The 26,528-nt window shown below is 35.6% G+C and overlaps 1 long non-coding RNA gene across 1 annotated transcript in view; it reads right to left on the bottom strand.

The window, feature by feature from the left end:
• Positions 1–26,528, bottom strand: part of LOC112407148 (uncharacterized) — a 48,251-nt gene that overhangs the window by 9,664 nt on the left and 12,059 nt on the right. The window lies entirely within an intron of this gene.

The raw sequence follows: 26,528 nt of genomic DNA, 5'->3' as shown, positions 1-26,528 counted from the left end.
TTGTGAGGGTTTTTTTTTTTTTTTTTTTTTTTTTTTTTTATCATGGCTGCAAGATGGCTGTAAGCATCACATTCTCACCAATACATATCAAGCAGCAGAAGAGAGGTGAATACCTGCTTCTGTCCATGTTAAAGTTGAGAAAAAATTTCCCACAAGGCTTCCAGCAAACATCCCATTACATCTTATTGGCCAGTGTTTCATGCTTAAAAAGATCACTGATGAGAGAAATGAAATAATTATGACTGGTTTACACCAGTCAACATTCACTCTCTGGGGTTGCAGGGGGCCCGTTGGTTTTTAAGCTTTCAAATACCTGAACAAAATCAGAATTCTATTAACAAGGAATAGAAGCAAGAATAGCTGTTGAATAGACAGTTTTAGCAGACACTGTTCGTGTCCCAACCATACCACATAGGTCTACTCTGAAGGACTCTCACACACTTGTTTTACTCTACTTGAAAGTGTTTTTTGCCTATGAGAGCTTGCTCTGCCAGCAGGAATCCTCAACTAATGAAGACAGAAGGTGATGGGTAAATACCCCAGCCTCCCCCGATTAACGGAGCATATTCCACACGATCTCCCAAAGACTCACCAGTGGAATGGTGCCCCACTTGCCCACAGTGGTAATACACTCATTCATATACCTCATTGGCTTTCCTCCTTTCAGTGTCTCACTTCTTCACAGTACTCCCAGGGGTCACACCCAAATCACTGTCTTTGTTCTGCTTTTGTAAGAACTCAACCAGGTCAGCAGTCAACAATGTCTCCTGTCAGCTCAGGAACTGCTCTTCTGTGATGTCTGACCTGGTCTCCAATAAAAAGTTACTTATTCCTTTGTATGACCACTATATTGTATAACCCCCTACTATAGCACACTTTAAGTGTGTTTACTTCCTTCTACACTGTCCTAGTCATTGCTACATTCGTATTGTTGAGCATAGGTGCCTGGCACATAGTACATACTGACTAAATGTTGAATACATTGACAGAGTCCACTATGTGGTTTCTTACCTGGGGACTCCTCTCAAAAACCAAAATATCACAATCCTTTGTGCACCCCAGTCATGCCCCTTCCTTCTCCCTTTTGTTTTCATCACTTCCATTACTCTCTGATTCAGCTGCTGCCTCTGAGGTTTAATCTCTGAATTTCTCTAGGCTAGCAAGGTATTCATATGGGACAAATATGCTCTCTATAAGTGAATGTCCCTCAAGACATTTATTTTCTTTACCCATATTTCAGCATTCCCAATCTCCAAGACAGATCTTTTAACCTAAACATTGCCTCACAGCTGGCAGATCCTGTCCAGACCCACTGAACTCCAGCTCACTATGAAAGCCAATAATTCACTGGCCTAAAATATGGGCAGCAGGGCAGAGGGCTGCCCTTCTGCTGCTGCAAGGAAATTTTATTTGAGAAACTCTAATTCTTAGTGACATATTTAGTATATTCCCATTTTTTCCCTTAACTTTACTGCCTCATCAGTAAAACTGAAACTGCCTTCAAAAATTGAAAGAGAGTAGCTAGGAAATGAAAGTCACATGGATAGTGTAGTGGTTGCTATGTATTTGTCTTCCCCTTCCTCTTTAGTAATTCAAGTCTTAAGAGAAAAAAATAAACAAAATAATAGTTACTGTTGTCAATAAAACAGATGCTAATTTCTGATGGAGAGTGACAGTTAAAAGGAGAAAAAATAGAAAACTTGGATCTTTGGGCAAAATTTGAGAAAGAGAGGAAGAATGAGATTCTCAGGCCAATGTGAAGCTAGAGCAATGCCAACATAACTACTGACATCATTGGATTAGAATCAGTGTATTAACAGCTGTCGTGGTGAAGTTGGCTTCTCAAACTGATATCCAGTTGGCATTTAGTTGGCTGCAGTAAACAGGAGCAATGAAAGTGGGGAGAAAGTGTGGGGCTGCATCAAGGGTCAGATAGAATAATCTGCAAGATGAGTGTGGCTCAAATATTACCCTTATGTCTTGCAAATGCTGGACATGGCACAAGAAGAAACATGCTGCAATCAAGATTTCAATTCCGTTAACAGAGGCAGACTTATTGTGGAACTAAATTAAGCTTAAGTTTTAGGCTCCCTTCACTTATACAAGTCCCTCCTAAGGACCAGTACTTAATTTACATTCATTTTTTTTTCAAAAGGTCTCCCCAAATTATATGAGCTCCGAGCTCTAAAACACCTACATCTCTCCCTGCCAGTTACATTTAATTTTTAAGGGGCTCCCAAAGGATATCAACCAACATTGTAATTAAATACCAGTTTAAAAGAGAGCGTGAAGGACTGAAATTCGGACAAACAAACAAATAAACAGATAAATGAACCATATAATTCAACAGGCACTTATAAACCCTGATCAAGAGGTTTAAGATGCTGTCTCTTTAAATGTATTGTATGTAATTGAGAAATCAAGACATAGGCACATAAAAATAACTATTGCAATTAAAACTGAAAATGGGAATTATTCATTTAACTAATGTTTATTAATTATGAACTCTGTGCCAGGCACTTCACTAGGCACTGGGTAGCCAATATTTATTAAAACAGACATGATCAGCCTTCATGGAGCCTACAGCCCAGTAGGAAAGAAACATTTAAGAAGCAAATAAATGAATGAAAGAAATTTTTTTAAATTGTGAAAAGTTCTGTAAAAAAACACCTATCAGGTTGCTGAAACAGAAATTAAAGAAGAAACCTCTTTTAGATTGGGTAGTCAGTGAAGGTCTCTTTGAGAAAGTGACACATCTAAAGGAGAGAATTATCAGCCAGGAAAGGAGATGAAAGGAAATACGTTATCGGCAGACATGTAAAGACCTGAGGTAGGAAATAGCTTGGCCTTATTAAGCAACAGAAGGGAAGCTATTGTGGGTAAATACAGTACGGGGCCAGAGACGAGATGAGGAAAAAGATCCTTGGTATATTCTGCTTGCAGATGGAGACTTTTGAGTATTTGCTGTATTACATTTCCTTTGTAACTTGGGAAGTGATGGGATTGGAAAACTGACCTTGGTTCTTAGACCACAGTAGTACAAGTAGCACAAGATCCAACCATTGCATTCCAAGAGATCGTTTATAAAAGTTAGTATAAAAGAAGAAAAATTAAGTATGTATTGTTTTATAAAGTTCTTATATTCTATTCTCTCTCTCTAAATAAAAGTATGTATCTTTGCTGGCTTGTGTATTTATTAAGTTAGAAAATGGTGAAAACCTACCTCTTAGTGTCCCACATAAGAAATATTGTAATTGTATACCAATGCTATCATTCATCTGGGTTATAAAAGAATGAGTAAGGCTGTACTCCACCCCATCTTTGGGAGAAGTTACCCCACTGACCTTAACCTTAACAGATGAAACTTATTTTATCTTCCCCTCAATAGAGGTGGAGTGGGACAGGAAGAGCAATTGCAACTGTCCAGACTTCTGAAATAAAGAAAGAAAGCTTACCAGCTGAGGTCTGATGAACTGTATGGGTAAAATCTCATTACTCAGTATTAAGTTGGATAAAAACAATAAATGGACTTTTGGTAAAAATATTTTCACTGACTTCTTTCTCTTGGAGTTTTAAATCCCCATTTCACTTCTTAATGAAAGAACCAATCAATTAGGACTTGACAAAGAGTATGTGGACAGGGGCCTGAATATACCTGGACTTGAAGCCAATGACTTGGAGACTGAATTTTGATTTTAATACAGTGGAAATCCATCAAAAAGTGTTAGCTTGGAAAATCATTTGGCCCAGTTCATGTTTTAAGAAGCTATATGCTTTAAGAAGTAGCACAGATAATAAATTCCATATTTATTAGAATTAATTAGAGATTAGTGTGTGCTGATCATAGAGAGGGGGACTTCTGAGTGGAGATAAAATGAGGACTTCAAATGATGGGTAAAATTAGATAAGCAGGGGAGAGAATAAGAAAAGGGTATTCATGGTAAGTGCAATGAAATGAGCAAAGCCTTTGAGTGGGCTGGAGTGGGAGAAGATAGGGAGTATGCCCACCTGACTGAGGTATATTAAGTTCTGATCAAACTGTAATGGACTCTGAACATCAGACGAGAAACATTTAGGTAGGAGACTCTAAAAATGTCATATGCATGATGTAATGGAAATAAATCTTCAGAAACATGAATTTGGTGGAAATGTGAAGAGAGGATCCATTTTAAAGTAGAGAAAGAAGTAAAAAAAAAAGTAATATGAACAATCTGAGCAACAAAATACAGTCTGAAGTAGAATATACCTTTCCTATTTTAGTTCCAGTTAAAACTTAGATAAACCTGGCAATGGTTGTGTTATTCTCTGATTATCAGGCCAGGGAGAAATAGAGAGCAAGACCAGGATAAATGCAGCTGGAACTAGGGTTAGCTGTAGGAGGAGACCCAAGGGAAGGTGACAAGAATCAAAATCACACTGAACATGGCAACTTGGGCTTGGATATGATTCAGTGGTATTCAGTGAGCCTAATATGGAAGGTGGGGTATGATGGCTGATGTCATGTATGTTCTGATAGAATCATTAGTCAGCAGTGTTAGAGTCAGATATGTGGTCCAAAGTGGGTGGGAATGAAGGAGAGGCACCAGAAAGAAGGAACACTGGCAGGCTGGGTCATTAATTAAAATCCATGATGGAAGTTAAGGAATTTAACACACTCAGTCATAATACAAGTACCCAAGGTTGCATTTTGGGTATTCTGACTGCAAGTAGGTAAAATGCTAATTAAATATCCCAACCATTGGGGAAAGGGGACACATAACACATTGCAAGCCTTGGTTCCAATGGTCTCTGGGCCTGGGAAAATCTGAGACTGCTTTTTTTTTTTTTAAAGATTTTTTTGATGTGGACCATTTTTAAAGTCTTTATTGAGTTTGTTAAAATATTGCTTCTGTTTTTTATGTTTTGGTTTTTTGGCCCTGAGGCATGTGGGATCTTAACTCACCGACTAGGGAGACCAGGGATCGAGCCTGCATCCCCTGCTTTGGAAGATGAAGTCTTAACCACTGGACCGCCAGGGAAGTCCCCTGAGACTGCTTAATGTAGGGAGGTGGTGTCTTCTCATGCAAAAGAGCCCAGGGACCTAGACTCACAGCCTGGGTTCTCTCTGCCACTTACTAGCTGGAGGACAAGTTATAAACCTCTCTGAACCTCACTTTCTTTTTCTAAAATATGTGGATACAAATATACCTAAATAGCATGGTTGCTAGGACAATGTAAAAGTGCTTGATATAGAAAATGATTCGTTAAATGGCAGCTTTAAAACAAAAAGTAATGATTAAAAAAAAGTAATGATGTCATTAGCAAAAACAGTCTGGAACTTATATAAATTGTTACCCTGAAGGACTTTTATACAACCTTAAATACCTATTCATTTCCCAAGTACTCTGAGATAAAGAGGTCATAAGGATAAATGAGTATCGTGCCTCTGCCTACTGGGCCACAAATGGGGATATACTGATGGTAAATAACAAGGAACATCAAACATAATGGTTCAGAATGTAGAGTGATTCCTTGGTGAGCCTGATCTTTATATTCACCTCTGGAACACTGCTATCTCATGGCATTTTGGAAAATGCTCAGAGTTCAAGGAAAAACTCTTATAAGCATCAGCTCCTTATGAAGACATTTGAAAAATGACAGAGCATCAGGTCACTTGGCTGTTGGTTCAGAGCAAAACTGTTCCACGTTACTGAATCTGCACACGGAAAAACCCAGTATGCTTACAGGAGAAGAGGACTTTAAAAGACTGACATGCTACTTTTGGGTATCATGAAAGTAAACTTATGTATAAAATCAAAGTTATTACAGAAAAGAAATAGTGGGTATTTAGGAAATGATTTAGTACAGCTACTGAAAGCTCCTAAAAAATAAAGTAGAATTATACAGAGGGAATGTGATCCCACAGGAAAGAGAAGAGATTGTTTAAGAGAGAACTCCCTCCATGTGTTCATCTAGAACCTGTACTCCCACTATCATAGCACTTACCATCCTAGAATGTAATTGACCATCTGTCTGTTTCCCTCATGAATTCACAAGCTCCAAAAGGAAGTCAGTCTAACTTGTTTACAGTTCTGATTACAATCCCCAGGGTCTAGTGCAGTGTTTGGCACACAGTAGATGCTCAACAAATACTTGATATTAAGTAAATAATTAAGCTAGTACCATAGAAAACACTGTACCTCCATATGGAAGATGATAGGTAAATACAAGGAATTTTGTAGGTGAAAAAAAAAAGAAGCGAGGCAATGAGTGCAGCACAGAGGCAGGCATATTTTAAAAAAATGTCCCAATGCTTATGTCTAAAAATTGGGAAACCAACTTCTCCATCTGACCCTGATGAAAAAGAGAAGAGATAAAGAAATTCTAAGTTGTAGGTGAGTATATATATTAAACTTTAAATTGTGGCCATAGTGGCTAGAAATCAGATTCAAGGTCAATTTACAGTGAAAATAGTTGTCATTTTATTTAGTTTATGACTTAAAAAGGTAAATACCATTGGTTGTTTTATACTTAGGATCCAGTTTTGGAAAATTTTATATGAAAAGGAGAAAGAATCTTCCAGTAAAAAATTAAAATGTAATCAGGAACAGTAAAAACAATACAGTTGTTAATTCAGCCCTGAAGAAGACAAGACTCCAGATCCAAAAGCCTCACAGACTAACTCTGACAAATGTGACCCACGGGAGATGTAGGATGACCTGGAGGTGTTGGAATTGGATGTACATATCTATTGCTCTATGTTACAGCTAGATGATTTAGGAGACCCCAAAGCTAATGAATATTACAAGCAACCAGAAACTCCCTTGACAGCCATGTATACATGTGTAAAATAACAAAGAATCTGAATGCAAGTGTTTGTACTTCATCACTCAGTCTGAAATTCTATCCAATTCATTCAAGCCCAGAGAAATGTGCAGCTTTAGCAAAAATCACTCCCTTCCTTGAAACAAAATATTAATGTTACCACTGATGCACCCACTTTTCTAGGCATTCTTCATTTCAGATGTTCTTAATAGAACTCTGACACTGCATCCAATCAATCCATATTAAAGGGCCAGCAATAGGATTTGACATTTCTTCTGGAAAATTACGCGTGCTAATATAAAATCTGGGCATTTGCCACAACGTTATTTTGTGTTAAGTGAAAACTGCTGCTTAAGAAAACAAAAAAATTTTGCCTGAAGAAAATTTGGAACTTTTTATCCAGCTTAATTTGATATTGAAATTCAAAAAATGAGGCAGGATAAATATATTGCTTTTTCTATGCTGACATTAAGGCATCAAATGAAACTACTTTTGCTGTTTGTGTCCTTGTGTTTTCTGTGTACAATTTATCTCATATTAAGATTAACTTTAGGGATTTCCCTGGTGGTGCAGTGGTTAAGAATCTGCCTGCCAATGCAGGTGACACAGGTTCGATCCCTGGTCTGGGAAGATCCCACATGCTGCAGAGCAACTAAGCCCGTGCGCCACAATTTCTGAATCTGCACTCTAGAGCCCACGAGCCACAACTACTGAGCCTGCATGCCACAACTATTGAAGCCTGTGCGCCTAGAGCCCGTGCTCCACAACAAGAGAAGCAACCACAATGAGAAGCCTGTGCACCACAACGAAGAGTAGCCCCCGCTTGCTGAAACTAGAGAGAGCCCATGCACAGCAGCAAAGACCCAGCGCAACCAAAAATAAGTAAATAAATTAATTAGCTTTAAAAAATAGATAAGGAACAAGCATATCTAAAAATAAAAAGATTAACCTTAGAACAATAAACTTTTTGAAAGTAATAAAATTTAGCTTGAGGGAAAAACTGTCAGTTAAACTTTGGCTGGACTGGGCTAATTGGACAACCAGACATATTACACAGTCTTTTTCTAGAAAGACTGTAGTTGTATTGTGGATAGTTTATATCTTCTCCTAAAATATGAAATATTATTATATAATAGCAAGAATAATTGAACTCATTAACTTCAGTCTGATATAATGGATGTCTTTAATGTTAGAATCATCATGTTCAAGATTTGGACATTTAAAAAGGCATTGAATACTTACTGTAGCCCTACTTCTTTAATAATTATATTCCATAATATATACTGATTTGTATTGGCCAAAATCTGATTGCTAATACCATTAATTCAATCCAATCCATGTTTGTTCAGTTTTTTTACAAGACAAAAAGACAAATTCAAAAATCTCATATTGGCAAAGTCACATTTAATAATAATAGACTAGATGAGCATGAAAGTTCAAAAGTTATAGGCATCAACACTCCATGCTCTATGACAATTAACTGGCCGGAGAGATTCTAAGTTTTGCTTGGACCTCCCTAGCCTCTCCTTTTCTACCCAAGCCCTTGAGTTTAGATAGCTTCAGAAATTGGTCAGGGATCATCTTCTTTTCCTTGTCTAGGCTCTCTCCCTAGGTAATCTTACCCCCATACAGGGCTCTACAAAACTTCTACAGCACAGACCACTCACCCAATCTACAACTGCCTTTCACAACTTCACTTGGATGTTACATGTCCATTTTAGATTCTATTCTTGACAGAGTCATATTTCAAAAATATGAATGAGATCATACTTATCTTCTGGTTAAATTTCTTCAGTGACTTCCATTTCTCTTGGAATAAAATTCAAATTCTTTACCATGGTCTAAAAGGCCCTGCCTGATGATTTCTTTCTAATTCTTCATGTCCTCTCTCATAGCTGTTCTGGTTTTCTTTCTTTTCCTTGCAGGAACTAAATCTTTACTCTTTTCAGGCCTTTACACTAGCTCCTGGACTGCTCTGCTTTTCCTGCAGCTGTTCCCCTGTGCTGCTTATCCTCAAGTCAAGGACCAAAGACCACCCTCTCAGAGGCTTTCTTTGACCACCTCCCTAAAGTCTCTTTACCCATTTGCTCTCCTCCTCACCCAGCTATTTTTCATCTTAGTACTAATGACAATCTGAAACTATCTTCATTTTGAAATGTTTTGACTTCTATAAATGCACTTTTGTTTTCCCACCCTTCCTAGTTGTGTCCTACTCCCTCTTCAGCTAGCGGCCTCCACTGTCTCAAGAAGGATTAGGGTTGCTACAGCATGAATGCGAGGAAAAGACAGAATCAGGGTTCTGCCTATTTCAGTGACAGCAGTTAGGAAACACGAAGCCTTTTGATTTTATAAGAGCTTTTTAAAAAGAAAAGGGTTTTTCAAAAATACAACCTACTGAATGGGAGAAAATATTTGCAAATGATATGATCGATAAAGGATTAATATCCAACATATATAATAGCTCATGCAACTCAACATCGAAAAAATAAACCACCTGATTAAAAAATGAGCAGAAGAACTGAACAGACATTTTTCCAAAGAAGAAATGCAGATGGCCAACACAAGAAAAGATGCTCAACATTGCTAACCATCAGGAAAATGTGAATCAAAACCACAATGAGATATAACCTCACAACTGTCAGAAAGGCTATCATCAAAAAGAACACAAATAACAAATGTTGGCCAGAATGTGGAGAAAAGGGAACTTTCCTACACTGTTGGTGGGAATGTAAATTGGTATAGCCACTGTAGAAAACAGTATGAAGTTTTCTCAAAAAACTAAAAACAGAACTACCATGTGACCTGGCAATTCCACTCCTGGGTATATATCTGAAAAAAACAAAGAACACAAATTCGAAAATATACATGCACCCCAGTGTTCATAGCAGCATTACTTCCAATAGCCAAGATATGGAAGCAACCTAAGTGTCCATCAAAAGATGGATAAAGATGTGGTGTACACACACACACACACACACACACACACACACACACAATGGAATACTACTCAGCCATAAAAAAGAACAAAAATTTGCCATTTGCAGCAACATGGATGGAGTTGGAAGGCATTATGCTAAGTGAAATGAGTCAGACAGAGGAAAACAAATACTGTATGATATCACTTATATGTGGAATATAAAAAAATACAACAAACCAGCGAACATAACAAAAAGGAAGCAGACTCACAGATACAGAGAACAAATTAGTGGTTACCAGTGTGGGGGAGGGGCAACATAGTGGGAGAGTGGGAGGTACAAACTATTGGGTGTAAGATAGGCTCAAGGATGTATTGTACAACATGGGGATGTAGCCAATATTTTGTAATAACCGTAAATGGAAAGTAACCTTTAAAATTGTATAAAAATTTAAAAGTTAAAAAAATAGTAATAATAAAAAAAGAAAAGTGTTTTTGAGGAGGAAAATTTCTTTTCCTAAAATTCTGAAGGAGTTTCAGTTTATCCATACATGATAGTTTTAAAAGAAAGTAGATTGAAAAGTATTGGTTGTTGTAGAAAATGAAGCATTGTGGAAAGTATAAATGAGGATTAAGTGGGGTAGAGGTGAGGAGCTTTAATTAATTCGACCATTCTCACAGACTGAAGGCCACTCCCCCGGCCTCTAATAGAGACTCAGAGACTTTCTGGGATTGACTTTTAGCTTTCCTGTCTACTAGCTGAGAGTCTTTGAGCCAGATGCCCTAGTTATCTTTTCCATAAAATTAAGATAATAATATTTCTTACCTCATAGACTCTTGAGGATTAAAGTAGTAGTTAATACATATAGAGCAATTAGAACAGTGTCTAACACATAGTAAGAGCTCAGTATTCACTAGTTTTCATTAACATCTATATAACAACCTCTCATTCATTGTTTAAAATTGTTTAGGCCTCATCTTCTCTCTGAAGACTTTAAGGTTATCTCTTTTCTAACCCCTCCTCCCCTAATAATGTACTCAAAGTATTTGCACCTCTGTTCTTTGTAACTACTTGAATTACTCAGTCTCATGAAGAAATTTACTGCCTATCCAAAATTGGTTAACTAGATAAAGATAGGTTAAATTTTTCTCAATTACTTCCAATTCCTTTTAAAGGAACAAAGGTTTCTGTAGTGGTAATTTCTTAGAAATATATTTAAATAAAATTGTGGATTTGTAGAATTTTAAATTACAGGTAGTTTATTTTCCCAAAGGAACTTTATCAGGCACACTGTTAACTTAAGTTTTAAAAAAAGAGCTCAGAGGAGAATTTATATGCTATTCTCAAGCATTAAACTTTTATAAACTAAAAATTTCCCTAAGTGATTTATTACTGGGAGGGGCAGTATACCCTCCTTACATTCTGAATCTAATGTTAATGTCCTCATCATATACTTATGGCATTATTATTATAAGAACATGAAATCATATCCCAATTATTCTCAATTGCATGTTGCCGTGACTTCTTCCCTCTGAGAGATTGCGTGACTTAGAAGTATATCACATTCACTGTGGGAACTTCTAGAAATCACACTAATTAAGTGCACATGGAAAAATTAGTTAGCATTCCAGGGTTGCTTCATAGGCTATACTTAGATAACAGATTAGCACAAATGGAGCAAGAACAGTAAAATAAACCATAAGTCAAAGAAATGATAAATTATAAACCTGTGCCCTACGTACCTTCTACCTTACAAGATTGCTACTAATCATTTATTGTATAGAGGCTTTTAAAAATACATGTTGAATCAATAACTACTATTTCTGGAATCCTTTATAATTTGTCTAACAGATTGCTATTGATATATATCAGAAAACAACTCTGGAGATTAAGCTTCTAATCATCAATGAGAGTGATTCAGCTGTAATTTAAATCTCCAAACAATAAATCTATTTTGGTAAAATGACGAATTTCATCTTTAGTCCTAGAAGTTAACATAGCAATGATCTAAATAGTTTTATTAATATAATTAGGATCTTTTGTCTTTGTTTAAGAAACACTTTCTCTTTCCCACCTTGGTGTTTCCTTTCTGCATCAAAGCTCCCCTAAATCTAACCTTATGCCCCAAACTTCCCAAACTAAATGTCAACAAAACTATAATGCTTTTCAATTTAGTTCTCACAAAGTGGGCCAGTTTAATGTAAAAATGTTAATTTGTCTTTTTTTACCCATCCCCCTCCTCCACCCCGACAATGCCCACTCCTGCTATAGAGGTCTGTCCTTTAATGGTCTTTAGCCTCTATTTTCTCATCAACCTTTACCTGTCTTGCGTTCCATTCCCTCAGGGCTTTAGAGTGATGATTAGATCATCTGAGAAACTAATTTGAGTTAATGTAATGTATTGAAGTAGTACTACTGCCTATGGTCATATGATAGGATGGATATAAAACACAGAATCTGAGTATATATGAGCTCAGAAGGCACAGATCATCAGTTACCAGGCATGGGAACTGGAACCAGCTGGCCAGATTCTTCCACGATTAGGAAAAAACTTTGTTTCTGGTTTGTTTTATAGCTTATGGTATATATTTTAAGTTTTGGTACTTTAAAGAAAATAAATTTAATGACTAGTAAAATCCTTCAGTTAGAAAACACAATGTTTAAAAAAATCTCATGGAGGACTTCCCTGGTGGTCAAGACTCCACACTTCCAATGCAGGGGGCACAGGTTCGAACCCTGGTTGGGGAAGTTCTGCATGCTGCGCTGCACGGCCAAAAAAAAAATCTCATGGAATAAATGGGTGTTATTGGAACTAAAATTTAATGAATTATAATTAAGTGGCTACTGTAATACATGCCTTCTCATTAGATATTACTTTCCTTGAGTGTATTCTGACGCACCAACCTAAAGGCCAAGTGACTTCATTCTTCCTAGAATGGCAATTTCCCAGCATAACACACCCTGGAATGTATTATTGTGGTTTTAAAATGGTCTGTATAGTGGCAAATTTGTCATAATTAATACGTTTTGCAGAAAATAATAATGTGCCTATTAAAGTATTAAGTGAAAATTTTCCTAAGTGCAAGTGTTAACATGTGTGAGGATTTATATATATATATAACATATAATTTAATATATATATTAAATATATATATTTATATATATAAAACATAATTTAATATACTTTATTAATTCATATGATTTTATATATAATTATATATGCATATATAATTTAAAACTCATCTCAACTTTTTCCGGCTTTAGTTCATACATTTTTCTCCACGTAACTTATTTAATTGGTGTCCTCCTTCTTAAATATAAAACTTCTGAGGAGACTGATGGACCAAAAATAAGGTAAATGAAGTCTTCAGGAACTTAAAAAGCAAATAAACTAATAGCTACATTAATAAGGGTAGGGAGTAACAGGTGACTTCTCACGCTACTAGGGAAGATGTACATTGCTTTTTTTTTTTTCTGGAGGTCAATTTGGTCTTCAGAGAAAATGCTTTAAAATTGTACACACTTTTTCTATCTAAAAATTCCCCCTTCTAGAGATTTATCCTAAAGAAATAATTAGAAAAAAGTATAAATTTGCATATACAGGAATGTTCACTGTAGCACTGTATATCGTATTAAAATAATGCTAATCATCTAAAAGTATAAAAAGAAGAACTTGATTAAATATATTATGGTATATAGCTACAATGAACAATTCATACTTTAAAATTATTATGCAGGTTACATATATTAACATGGGAAATATTTACATGTGTTCAGTGAAAAAAGTCAGATTATAAATATTATATATAGTGTAACCAATATGTATTTTAAAAATATGAATTTATATGTGAACCTCTGTGTACGTGTGTGTATGCACTTTCTCATGCATGAAAAATGTCTACATTTACAGCACTGTGTATGAATGTCCCATGATGAAGAAAATGTTCTGAATCTCTGCTGACCAATACAATAGTCTCTAGCTGCTTGTGGCTGCTGAGCGCTTGAAGTGTGGCTAGGGCAACTGAGGAACTGAATTTTTAACTTTATTTAATTTTAAATACCACATGTGGCTAGTGTCTACCATACTGGGCAGCACAGATCAGGAAGGGTATATACCATGACACTAACAGTGGTTATGATTTACTGTTATTTTCTTTCTTTTGCCTTTTCAATTTCTAAGGTTTCAAGTGAACATATATTACATATGTGATGAGAAAAGAATAAGGGTTCCTTTTTAAGAAGTCAAGGAGAGAATCCAAGCTTAGGTCTCGGAGTTTAATAACCCGGATTTGAGTACCAGTTCTGCTATTTATTGGCTACATTAATTATTACTACATTAATTATTGAAATTTTTCTATTTATTGGCTACATTAATTATTGAAATTTCTAAGCCTGTGTAATACCTGCAACATCTCTTCTGTTATTACCATTTCATGGTGTTTTTTCTTTAATATAAATTTATTTATTTTTGGCTGCCTTGGGTCTTCGTTGCTGTGCTTGGGCTTTTTCTAGTTGCGGCGAGCGGCAGCTACTCTGTTGTGGTGCGCGGGTTTCTCATTGCAGTGGTTTCTCTTGCTGCAGAGCATGGCCTCTGGGCACACGGGCTCAGTAGTTGTGGCACGCGGGCTCACGGGCTTAGTTGTGGTTCATGGGCTTAGTTGCTCTGCAGCATGTGGGATCTTCCTGGACCAGGGCTGGAACCCATGTCCCCTGCTTTGGCAGGCAGATTCCTAACCACTGCGCCAGCGGGGAAGTCCCCATTTCATGGTGATTTTGATTAGATTGTTTAATATTTGTGACCAATATCTTTCTAAATGGAAAAACTTAAGAGTAAAGCATCCTTTCTTTACCTTGGAATTTCTATGTGGAGAATGAAACAATGGAGAAAAAAATGTAAGAATCCTGAAACTGACTATGATCATAATGTTGATGAAACAGGAAATAAAACTAAAAGATTACACAGAGTGAAAGAGTGGCCACATTTACCAAAAGCAAATGAAATTATGTGAGACATTTATTAGATGAAACCTTTGGCATACGTCTTATAGTTAACCATTAACCATTTTAATATGGCATAATAAAAATAAAAACATTTGTCTAAGAATATCTCACTGATTAGATGAGTTATCCAAAACATTAATAGAAACCATGCACTGTCATTTAATTAAATTTCACTATTAAATTTTAAAATCCACGACTATGCAATAAAAATATATAATTTTGTATGCCCAGTATGTAATAACATGGTAGTCAAAAAGTAGTTCTCTGTTTTAAGAGATTGGTAAAGCATCTTCTTAAGATAATATTTATAAATTCAGGAGAACCCTACTTAAAGAGTTCTTAATTCAATGAAAAGGGTCAATGCTTCATGAGGTCAATAGAAATGCTCTGATGACAGTACTTTAAAAATATAGCAACACTTTAAAAGCATTTACTTAGAAATCAGATGAACACAGAATTATGAATTTTATATTCATACATGAAATCAGGCATGGAGTATAATGGTACTTGGAAGCTAACATTAAAAGAGACTCAAAAGGCTGTGTCCCTAAGATGTCCATAGGGAATAATGTTTTTAAAGACTACTGAATGTATATTAGGATATTCTTGTAGGATTCAAATGAGATGCCAGGGACTTCCCTGGTGGTCCAGTGGATAAGACTCCGTGCTCCCAATGCAGGGGACACGGGTTTGATCCCTGGTTAGGGAACTAAGATCCCACATGCTGCATGCCACATGGCGCGGGCAAAAAAAAACCAAAAACAAATGAGATGCCAAAAGAAATACACTAAAATTACGCAGAAAAATAAAAGACATAGAAAGATGTTGATTAAACATATTAAGTATGAGAAATAAAAAGAATATTGCAACTATACTAATGATTAGATTGAAGTGTTAATACTTACTTTTAACCTCTGTTTTAGACAAACTCATTTGTGACCTGATCATTTAGGTAGCTACAAGGATGAAAGACCAAAGATGACATTGAAATATATGAGGAAATAGATATTTTTTTAAACTGAGAGGTTTCTAATTTATAAATTCCAATTCTTTCTTCTATGTTTCTTAAGGAATTAACTGAAGTCGTGATCACAAGCCACTAAATAATAACTATTTTCAAGACCCAGGGAGACTTGCCAGATACTAATGGGCTAGATTATAAGTGCAAATAACTACAAGGATGGAAAATAACAATGTTATTGAGTCATTTGTTGAGACGTCAATGGGCGAATGGGATTGACATGTATACACTGATGTGTATAAAATTGATGACTAATAAGAACCTGCTGTATAAAAAATAAAATAAAATTCAAAAATTCAAAAAAAAAGAAGCTATAGATTCATAACATCAACTACATAACTCAGAAAATATTGATACATATTTCAAAGAAATAGATTTATAGTCATTTACAGACCATGGCTTAAAAAAAAACACCTCAAAACAAAAAAACAATTTGGCCCTTTTTCTTTCTTTGAATGTTATTAAAAATGACCACAGCAATTATTTCTAAGTTCTTGCATTTGAGCAAGGGATAGCAATATTATAGTGCTTTGTAGCTTATAAAATATTTTGCAGGTCACCTTTGTAGTTTTACCATAAAACTATGAGTTAAGATTGATGAAGATGAGAATTTTACAAATGAGAAAGCTTAGAGAAATTAGTAAATTTTCTAAAATAAGTGGCATTAGTGGGACTTGAACCTAGGTTTCCTGATTTTAAGGCTGGTCTCCTGGCCTTTATGATCACTCCGAGGCAGAATCAGAACAAGTACATAGATGTTTATTGATCCAAATAACGTTTCCTTTATGCATTCCCAGAACTAGGGGATGAAGCCCTGACAAATCTTTTCTCTTCATCACTACCCTCCCTCCCTTCCGAATAGCAAAGGCAGTATGGCTCCTTCCTGGTACCCAATTATTCCTGCTTTGAGGTAGGCATGCATGCCCTTCTGTTTGGGATACAGCACATCATTACCATATACTTAAAAAATAAACTCCAGTCTAGACCTGCTGATTCTTTTAATAACATGCAATATCAAACCCACATATAAGCATTATTATAAACTGCTATCTGAAAGGTCAGGAAACTATTGTCCCAGGGACAGCAAATCATTAGATCCCTGTAATTACTTAGTTGTAAAGCAAAACATGTAACAGGAAAGAGATATTTGGTGTGTCACTTCCAATTGTCTGGTTCTTCTTCTCTCCTGAGAATTCTTATACTAAAACGAACAAGCCCTTCACACCAGGCAAATTAAAACTCAGTCTGTGATAGATCAATAAATTATCTGTGGCTACATAACACCAGCACAGACAATAAGTTTGGGACTCTCCAAGTCAAAATAAAATATAAGGTAAGGCTGCATTGACTATTGTGTGTGTGTATGTGTTTTCAACAATTATAACCTGCTTTCCATGAGTCCACAGAAATGTTTTTACTCCCTTTGGAACAAGTGACCCTTAAACCCAGATATTGATCTCCACGATTTCTCACACCATTGAAGCCTTCCTACGTGCATAATGGGCACATGGAAGGAATTTCATAAAAGCTATTTCCAACCTGTAAAATCATTTAAAATACTAAGCATGTTGGTGTTGAGGAACACCTTTTAATTCAGTCAGGCTTCTCTGCAGGGTAAGGTTAAAATCTGGTGAATCTGAGCTGTGAAAACAATTGCTCTTTATAATTCTGACAGAATGTACATCATTTTCCTTATCAGGTAAAAAAAAACCCAAAGTTACTTAATCATGTTTTTAAAAAGTCATCTTAATTTTCATGTTAATATTTGTAATATCACTAACAGTGACTTTGAAAGAGTAAGCATACAATAAATGTAGAATTCATGTTCAAATTAATATATGAATTAGTTTTTAATTTTGAATATTTCTTGAGCATTTATTATGTGCTTGGCATTAAGCTAAGTGCTTTCTCTACATTATCTTGGTTACCTCATTAATAATCCTATGGGTCTAAAAAGGATTACGTCCATGTTATACATTTATTTTCTATATTAGCATTTCCCAGTATGTTCCATAGGTCATTAGTTCTAAAAAATATTCAATGAAAAAGAGGGCTCTGTGGTTGAAATCTGTATCATTGTTCCTCTTGGGGATTTAACACATACCTTATAAAGGATATGAGAGTTAACAACATTAATGGCCTGAAAAAGAAAACCAATATGATCTTTTCAATAGCTATGAAAAAATAATTTGACAAAATTCAACATCCAGTCATGATAAAATCTCTCAGCAAACTAAGAATAGAAGGGGACTCCTTCAACCTGATAAAGGGAATTTACAAAAAACCTAGAGTTACCTATCATATTTAATGGTGAAAGAATGAATGTTCTCTCCCTAAAATCACCACAAGGTAAGGATGTTCCCTTCACTACTTCTGTTCAGCACTGTCCTGGAGATTCCAGCCAGTGAAACAAAACAGGAAAAACAAATACAATTAATCCAGATCAGAAAGTAAGAAGTAAAACTTTCTTTATTCATAGATGACATGATTGCCAATTTAGAAAATCCTACAGAGTCTACAAAAAAGTCACTAGAACTAATAAGTGAGTAAGTAGACCTGCAGATAGGATATCAATTATATTTCTAAATACTAGTAACAATCAATTGCAATTTTAAATTAAAAGAAGTCATTTACAATAGCATAAAAACATAAAACACTTTGGGACATATCTTTTAAAAATGTAACTTATTTGTATGCTGAAAACTACAAGACATTAAAGAAGTTAAAGAACACCCAAATAATACCAAATTCATGGATTGGAAGCTCAATATTGTTAAGATGTCAATTCTCCCAAAATTTACCTCTAGATTAAACAAAATCCCAACTAAATCCCAACAGACTTTTCTTTAGAATTAACAAGCTGATTTTAAAATTTTTATGGAAATGCAAAGGATCCAGAGTAGCCAAAATCATTCTGGAAAAGAACAAAACTGGGGGACTCAACGACTTGATTTCAAGATCATAAAGCTATAAAGCTATAGTAATCAGTGTGGCATTGGCCTACAGATAAACACATAAATAAATAGAACAGGATAGTCTAGTTGATTTTGACAAAAGCAATCCAATGGGGAAATTTAATTTTCAACTGTTTTCAACTGCTTGAAAAGGCTATATAGTCTTTTCAAACAATTACCATATGACCAAGCTATGTCTCTCAAAGAGGAATGAAAATATATGTCCACACAAAGACCTGTTCACAAATATTCATAGCAGTGCTGTTCCTAATGCTATAAAAACTGTAAACAACCCACCAATCACTGAAAGGATAAACAAGTTGTGGTACATGTATGTAATTTAATACCACTCAGCAATAAAAAGGAATTAATTACATGCATGATACATGCAACATCAAGATGAATCTAAAAACATTATGTTAGGTAAAAGAAATCAGACACAAAATGCTACAAACTGTATGATTATATGCCATCCTGAAAGGGACAAAATTATAGAGACAGAAATAAGATTAATGTTTGCCATGGGCTGAGGCTGGGGGGAAGGGAATGACTGCAATACAGATGGAAGAACTTTTTGGAGTTATAAGAATGTTCTATATCTTTAAAATTTTTTTTAAAATTGAAGCATAGTTGCTTTACAATACTATATTAGTTTCAGGTATAAACCACAGTGATTCAATGTTTTTTTTTTTGTTTGTTTGTTTGTTTGTTGCGGTACGCGGGCCTCTCACTGCTGTGGCCTCTCCCGTTGTGGAGCACAGGCTCCGGACGCGCAGGCTCAGCGGCCATGGCTCACGGGCCCAGCCGCTCCGTGGCATGTGGGATCCTCCCGGACCGGGGCACGAACCCGTGTCCCCTGCATCGGCAGGCGGACTCTCAACCACTGCGCCACCAGGGAAGCCCTGATTCAATGTTTTTACAGATTATACTCCATTTAAAATTGTTATAAAATATTGACTATATTCCCTGTGCTGTACCATGTGTCCTTATAGCTTATGTATTTATTTTATAAATGGTAGTTTGTACCTCTTAATCCCCTTTCCGTCTTTCCACTGGTAATCATTAGTTTGTTCCCTATATCTGTAAGTCTGTTTTATCTGTTTGTTTTATTTTTTAGATTCCACATGTAAGTGATATCATACAGTATTTGTCTTTCTCTCTCTTATTTCACTAAGCATAACACCCTCTAGGGTATCAATGTTACAAATGGTAAAATTTCATTCATTTTTCACGGCTGAGTAATATTCCAAGGTGTGTGTGTGTGTGTGTGTGTGTGTGTGTGTGTGTGTGTGTGTGTATATATATCACCTATCTTCTTTACCCATTCATCTGTTAATGGACACTTAGGTTTTTCTATATGTTGGGTATTGTAAACAATGCTGCTATGAACACTGGGGTGCATGTATCTTTTTGAGTTAGTGTTCTCATTTTCTTCGAATATATACCTAGAAGTGGAATTGCTGGATCACAATGTAGTTCTATTTTTAGTTTTTTGAGGACTCTCCATACTGTTTTCCATAGTGGCTGCACCAATTTACATCCCCACAAACAGTGTACTAGGGTTCCCTTTTCTCGCCAAAATTTGTTATTTGTGGTCTCTTTGATGATAGCTACTCTGGAAAATGTCCTATATCTTGGTCACGGAGTGGTTAGACAACTGTGTACATTTGTCAAAAATGGTAGAACTATACATTTAAAAAGGGTAAATTTTACTGCAGGTAAATTAAACCTTAATGAATCTAACCCAAGCAAAAAAAGGTCTCTCAGAATTACTTTAGTAAGAAACTGGTTTAAATATATTTATTTTTAACGTCTTTATTGGAGTATAATTGCTTTATAATATTGTGTTAGTTTCTGCTGTATAACAAAGTGAATCAGCTATATGTATACATATATCCCCATATCTCCTCCCTCTTGCGTCTCCCTCCCACCCTCCCTATCCCACCCCTGTAGGTAGTCACAAAGCACAGAGCTGATCTCCCTGTGCTATGCGGCTGCTTCCCACTAGCTATCTATTTTACATTTGGTAGTGTATATATGTCCATGCCACTCTCTCACTTCGTCCCAGCTTACCCTTCCCCCTCCCAGTATCCTCATTCTCTACGTCTGCATCTTTATGGTTTAAATATTTTTTAACTTAAAGTTTTCTAAGATTATTTTTTACTGAAAATATTTTGCAACTTCTTTTCTCATCCTATAGAAGTCTTTATTATGCTCTACACTATATATATGAGATATATATTTATATCTTATAATGTATTTTAAATATATTTATATTTTATAAATAGTTATGTACTTTTATATTTATAGTTATAGAAACGAAGGAAACTTTCTTAAAGTTAATTTTGAGGACCATAGACAAAACATTGTATTAGAGAGACTAATAGGACTCAAATCCTAATGGAGACTCAAACATCCATGTGTCTGAGTACTACCCCTCAGAGAAGCAGTATAGAAGAGTTCCCAGAAGAAAAGTGTTTCACATTTAAATAATGTCTATTATTAGATACTGCAACAGCTGTTGAGAATACAAAGTTCAAAGACAGATTCTTGCCCATAGGTTGCTCAGAAATAAATGTGGGAGATAGCCAAGTCAACTGTTATTGAAAATTCAGCATGATACATACAGTGTTATAGGTTTTTACACAGTGATAAGGAAGCACTTAAGAGGCTCATACAGTTCTAATTCAGAGAGGGGCAGTCATGGAATAGCTCAAGGAAGGGTTCCTTGGTGATGCCTGGGTTGAATTTAGCTGGGCATAGAATGTGGGACAGGGGGAGGGAGGGGCACTGCAGCAGCAGAAGCATGAGATTATATTATCGATATCTTTGAGAGAATATTCAAGTGGTTCAGTATCGTTGGGATACAAAGAGTTTGTGGAGATTTTAATCAGGGGAATGATGTCAGATTTAAGTTTTACAAGGAAATTCTAATTGCAATGTGGAGGTTACTGAAGAGGTAAGACTAAAACAGAGAAAGCAGTTAGGAGGCCCTTGTGGTCTCTGAGGTGGGAAATAAATAGGGTGTAAACTTGGTAGTGGTAATGGACATGGAAAAGAGAAGACATATGATAGAAATATTTAGAAGGTAGATTTGATATTATTTGAAGACTGAGTGGACATTGAGAGTGAGGAGAGATTGAAGGAGAGATTCTTTCTGGGTTTTGTTAAGAAAACATTTAAGTGTTGTTCCAGATAAGAATCCTTCTCAAATTACTAGCATGACACATAAAACAATATTTATACATTATTATTTCTTACAATCCCCTGCAGTATGAAAAAGGCAGGAGATTCTCAAAAACTGCTTAACCAATGAAAGAATTAGAATAGTAGAGAATTAAATGTTTATAATTTCAGATTTTGGGAATAGGTAGATGGGAGAATTTTTTAAATAGAATTTCAAGAAACTGTAATTGTTTCCAAGGCCCAGAAAGTACAATTCCCTCCAAAGCTGTAATTGTCAAAACATATGAAAGATTTTATAAGATTAAAAGCTCAGTATCTTACTTTTGATACCTAAAGTATGTTAAAAATTTGAAGATAGTTAATAATAAAAAATATGAAGCTCTTTTAGTGATATCAAAGTTACTTAGGTGCACTATTTCTTTAAATCTTTTTTTTTTTTTTTTTTTTTTTGCGGTACGCGGGCCTCTCACTGTTGTGGCCTCTCCCGTTGCGGACCACAGGCTCTGGACGCGCAGGTCCAGCGGCCATGGCTCACGGGCCCAGCTACTCCGTGGCATGTGGGATCTTCCCGGACCGGGGCACGAACCCGTGTCTCCTGCATCGGCAGTAGGACTCTCAACCACTGCGCCACCAGGGAAGCCCTCTTTAAATCTTTAAAAATATTTTAATTTGTATTTTTCTTATAAAGAACTGCTGTAATTTCCTATTGCTATTTTTTTAACATCTTTATTGGAGTATAATTGCTTTATAATATTGTGTTAGTTTCTGCTGTATAACAAAGTGAATCAGCTATATGTATACATATATCCCCATATCTCCTCCCTCTTGGTCTCCCTCCCACCTTCTCTATCCCACCCCTCTAGGTGGTCACAAAGCACTGAGCTGATCTCCCTGTGCTATGCGGCTGCTTCCCACTAGCTATCTATTTTACATCTGGTGTATTTATGTCCATGCCACTCTCAATAGATTTTCCCTTGAAAAAGCATTTGCATGATTTATATACATTTAACAAAAGTAACTCAGTAAATTCTCCACCTTACTGTTCACACTCATTGATCTTTTCCATTCTGTTCAAATGCCCATTCCTATTCTTATCCTTCTTATTTTTAGTTGAAGATCTCACTTCCCAATTTACCAACGAAATAAAGACATCCAGCCTGAACTCCCTCACTCTCCTCTGTCCCTCCCAAACTACTGGAAGGAATTTTTCCTTCATGGAAAATGATTTCTAGTGAAAAGTGATTGACTTTCAGGTATATTGCACACACACAAAAAACTAAATATGAACCTTCCTAGTGTTGTGATATACGAGTTGAATATTGATTTAAAACTTGAGCTGGATTTACAACCTGACTTTGACTTATTCAATTACAGATAAAGAAACTAAGGCCCAAAGAGGTTCAATAACAGTCCACTGTGACCAAATAATTTTCTTCACCTTAAAAGGTCCGTTCTAGTTCTAAAAATCTATTATCCTATGATTAAAAAGAAAATCTATGACTAGATTATGGGTAATAGAGAGAAACATACAAAATAAATTGGCTGTAATTTATCAAAATAAAAGCAGACTATGGTTATTTAAAATCTAGTTATGAAGAGGCAAAAAATAAAGAGTATAACCGTGTATATTAATTTATTTAAAAAAATTATTAACGGTCTACCAGGAACTCTTCTAGGCTGTAAGGATACAAGCAATACAAAACAGACAATAATTCCTCCTTTCTGGGCTCACATTCTAGTGAAGGGTGACAGAGAATACAAAACGAAATAAGCAAAACTATGCATCACATCAGATGATGAGAAGTGGTATGGAATAACAGAGAAGTATGCTAATTGCCAAGAGTTGGGTAGAAGGAGAGTTACCCTAAATAGGGTCAATGGGGAAGGTCTCACTAGGAAGGTGACATTGGAGCAAAGATTTGAAACAGAAAGAATAATCCACATAATGATTGGGGAGTGGGGGACAGGGACATGGTGGGAAGGTAGGGGGATGCAGGGAAGCGATCTTTTTAGGCGGAATGAAAAGCAAGTACAAAAGCTTGAGGTGGTACCATTTCTAGCAGGTTTCATAAACAAGAGGCCAGAACAAGGCGGCCAATGGGGCTAGAGGAGGGGGATGGAGGATTAACATGCAATAGAATAGGAAGGTATTAGAAGAGCAGCTTGCTGTAAGGTCTTATCTTTATAATGAAACAGAAGCTGTTGCAAGATGTTTGAGTAAAATGATGTGATCTAACTTATCTTTTAAAAGGCCCATTTGGACTTTTATATTGACTATAAGAGAGCAAGGGGTTAAGCAGGAACCAGTAAGAAGGCAGTTGCAATAATCCAGGTGAGACACAGATGTGGTGAGAAGTGGTTAAAGTCTGGATGTATTTCAAAGGCAAAGTCAACAAGATTTGCTGACAGGTTGGATGTGAGATATGAAAGACTATAAGGTTTTTTGGGTTGAACACCTGAAAGGATGGAGTTGCTATTACTGATAAAGGAGAAACTATGGGAGATGCTGTCTTAGATGGAGATTGAAGAATGTAATATCAGGAGTTCCATTTAGTCATGTCAGGTATGAGATGATTTTTAGACATCCAGTTAAGGATGTCAAGTAGGTAGTTAGATATATGAGTCTGAAGTCAGAAGGCAGATCTAGGAGGGGAGATACAAACTAAGAAGTCACCAGCAGATATATGGCATCTAAAGCTATGTATCTGGATGAGATTATAGAGAAGATGTTCAATGATGTAGCTTTGGGGCATTCGAACATTGCTTTGTCAAAAAGATATGAAGGATCAAATAAAGGAGTTTCAGAAAAAGCAGCCAGTAGGGTAGGAGGAAAACCAAGAGAGTGAATGCCCTGGAAGCCACAGTTTAAAATGCTGCTCAAGTAAAATGAGGACTGAAAATGAACCACTGGCTTTAGAAAGGTGAAGGTCATTTGTGTCCTTGATAAGAGATATCAGGGGAAAGAGGTTTATAAAAGTCTGATGGGAGAAACTACAACATGTTTTGTACTTACGATCCATAAAAAAGAGAAATAACGATGGAAAAGGAAGAATTGCCGAAATGACAAGCTGACTTGAAGAAAGGGCAGGGAATCTAGTGATCAAGTGCGGGGGTTGCCTTTAGGAGCACGAACAACTCACAAATAGGAACAAGAGAGAAATCAGAATATACACTGTTTACAGAAAACAGCTTTTGCTCATTTATTACTATTACTTTTCTTAGGTTCATATTTTATATTTGACTTATGAGTTCATTATTTTAAAAGTAAGTTAACTCCTTTTTATTTTTGTACATATTTTATTTTTATACATACTAAACGGTACTTTCTAGATTTGAGAATATCTCCTTTCAATCCAAAAAACTTGCTTGCAGCTCAAGCAATTCCACTGTGCTGCAATACCATCCAAATGGCAGAAATAATGCAGATTCATATATGACGTTCCAAGGCTTCTTTACTGTTTTCCTTAACCATGAAAAAGTAATTAGGATACCTCATAAGGACATTCCATTAACAGGGATATGCCAAGATAATATTCTTTTTACTCCATACTATTTACGTAAAATATAATCTCCCTTCATACTCTTTACCCTAGGGCACTACTCTGGTAACACCCTGGGGTAAAGAATATGCAGGGAGATTGTATTTCAATATTCAGGGAGATAGTATTTAGCATTTGTTATATTGGGTAAATAAAATACACTTGTCCTCTTTCTTATGATTCATAATTTGGAACAAGTAAGAGGATATTAGTAAATTATTTAGACATTACAAATATTTTCATTGACTTATCAATAAATAATAAGCTAAATATTAATAATGAAAATATCAGAACTACAATACAGTTTCAAAAATTCAAGTTGTCTTAAATATAAATGAGAAACTACCTTGTTTTTCAAAAACAGTGACTTCTAAGTTTGTATCTCCTGCCTAGTCCTTTGTAGACATTCCAAATCTTTTTACTGTTTTACTTAACTATGAAAAAAGTAACCATCATACTTCATAAGGGCATTCTATTAATGGGATATGCCAAGATACCATTCTTGTTACTCTCTATTATTTACATTTGTAATTTATTGACTATATATGTATATATATAAATATATATATATTTAATATATAAAATGAAATATATATGCAAGCCAACAGAATGGCTTGCATACTAGCTATATTTGAGCTTTTCGTCCAGTAAATTTATTTGGTATGACAGAAAAAAAAAACCCAAAGCAAATCCCACATGTGTTTTGATGCTGCTACTGAATGTATGAGTATACAGCAGTTTTATTCCTGAGGTATTGGGTTAGCCAAAAAGTTTGTTCGGTTAGTGAATACACTGTTCAGTAAAATTCTTGGTGAAAATGAAAAATGTTTTTTATTTTTATTTAAAACTGAACAAACTTTTTGGCCAGTGCAATACAAAACACTGCCAACTTACCTATTAGTAGAATTTAAACTAAAATAAACACAATTAAGAATAATGTGAAAAACAACATTAAATTAATAAAATTACCACACTTCTCATGTTTCTGGAAAAATTGCCTTCTGTATATTAGTAAAATTTCTAAGAAGGACTATATATTATCCTGGGACAACGTGTGCTGTGGCCTTACATTTCTCTTTTTTTTTTTGCCTTAAACAGTGTATTTGTT

The sequence above is a fragment of the Neophocaena asiaeorientalis genome, unplaced genomic scaffold (genome assembly GCF_003031525.2).
Source record: "Neophocaena asiaeorientalis asiaeorientalis breed wild unplaced genomic scaffold, Neophocaena_asiaeorientalis_V1.1 scaffold496, whole genome shotgun sequence".
Classification (NCBI taxonomy): Eukaryota; Metazoa; Chordata; class Mammalia; order Artiodactyla; family Phocoenidae; genus Neophocaena; species Neophocaena asiaeorientalis.
This window is presented reverse-complemented; position numbering and strand designations above follow the sequence as displayed.